At 56.5% G+C, this 1,123-nt stretch overlaps 1 protein-coding gene across 1 annotated transcript in view; it reads right to left on the bottom strand.

Annotated features, from left to right (window-relative positions):
• Positions 1-1,123, bottom strand: part of ILVBL (ilvB acetolactate synthase like) — a 14,120-nt gene that overhangs the window by 6,621 nt on the left and 6,376 nt on the right. The window lies entirely within an intron of this gene.

Genomic DNA, 1,123 nt, shown 5'->3' with positions numbered 1-1,123 from the left:
CATCAAAAAAAAGGGGGAAAAAGGAAAACGGGGAGTGCCGCTAAATGCCGGAAAAATGCAAAATTGGGGGGAAAAAAACCAAAAATGTGGGTTTTTAGGGGGGAAAAGGAAAATGGGGAGTTCTAAATGCTGGAAAAATGCAAAAATGGGGGGAAAATAACCCAAAATGTGGGGTTTTTAGGGGAGAAAAGGAAAATGGGGAGTTCTAAATGCTGGAAAAATGCAAAAATGGGGGGAAAATAACCCAAAATGTGGGGTTTTTAGGGGGGGAAAAGGAAAATGGGGAGTTCTCCTAAATGCCGGAAAAAGGCAAAAATGGGGGAGAAACAACACAAAAAAGTGGGTTTTTTTAGAGGGGGAAAAGGAAAACGGGAAGTTCTGCTAAATGCTGGGAAAATGGTGGGGAAAACACCCCAAAAATGTGTTTTTTTGGGGGGAAAAGGCCCGGCTGGTGGCGGCGGGGAGGGTTAATCCCGCGGGAGCGCGAGGGCGTTCCCGGAATTCCCGGAATTCCATGCGGGCCGCGCCCCGGCTTCCGCCCCAGGTGACCCCAGGTGGGATGGGGACAATGAGGAGGCCGGGGTGGCCCCGGGGGGAGGGGACGTGTCCTCGTGTCCCGGTGTCACCGGGCGCCCCAAGGGGTGCGGAATGGGTGGTGGAATTTGGGGTGGGGGCGGATGGGACATTGGGGACACTGGGGGGGGTTGGTGGCTCTAAGGGGGACATTGGGGACATTGGTGGCCCTAAGGGGGACATTGAGGGGGTTGGTGGCCTTAAGGAGGACACTGGGGACACTGGGGGGTTGGTGTCCCCAAGGGGACACTAGGGACACCATGGGGGGTTGGTGGCTCTAAGGGGGACACTGGGGACACTGGAGGGGATGGTGGCCCCAAGGGGGATATTGGGGGAATTGGTGGCCTCAAGGGGGATATTAGGGACACTGGGAGGTTGGTGGCTCTAAGGAGGCCGCTGGGGACACTGGTGGCTCTAATGGGGATGCTGGGGACACTGGTGGCTCTGAGGACATTGGGGGGGTTGGTGGCCTCAAGGGGGACATTGGGGACACTGGGAGGTTGGTGGCTCTAAGGGGGACGCTGGGGACATTGGTGGCTCTAATGGGGAT

Source organism: Nothoprocta perdicaria, unplaced genomic scaffold (assembly GCF_003342845.1).
Source record: "Nothoprocta perdicaria isolate Ctin4 unplaced genomic scaffold, notPer1 scaffold_651, whole genome shotgun sequence".
NCBI lineage: Eukaryota > Metazoa > Chordata > Aves > Tinamiformes > Tinamidae > Nothoprocta > Nothoprocta perdicaria.
The sequence above is the reverse complement of the archived record's forward strand: the minus strand, read 5'-3'. Positions and strand labels throughout refer to the sequence as shown.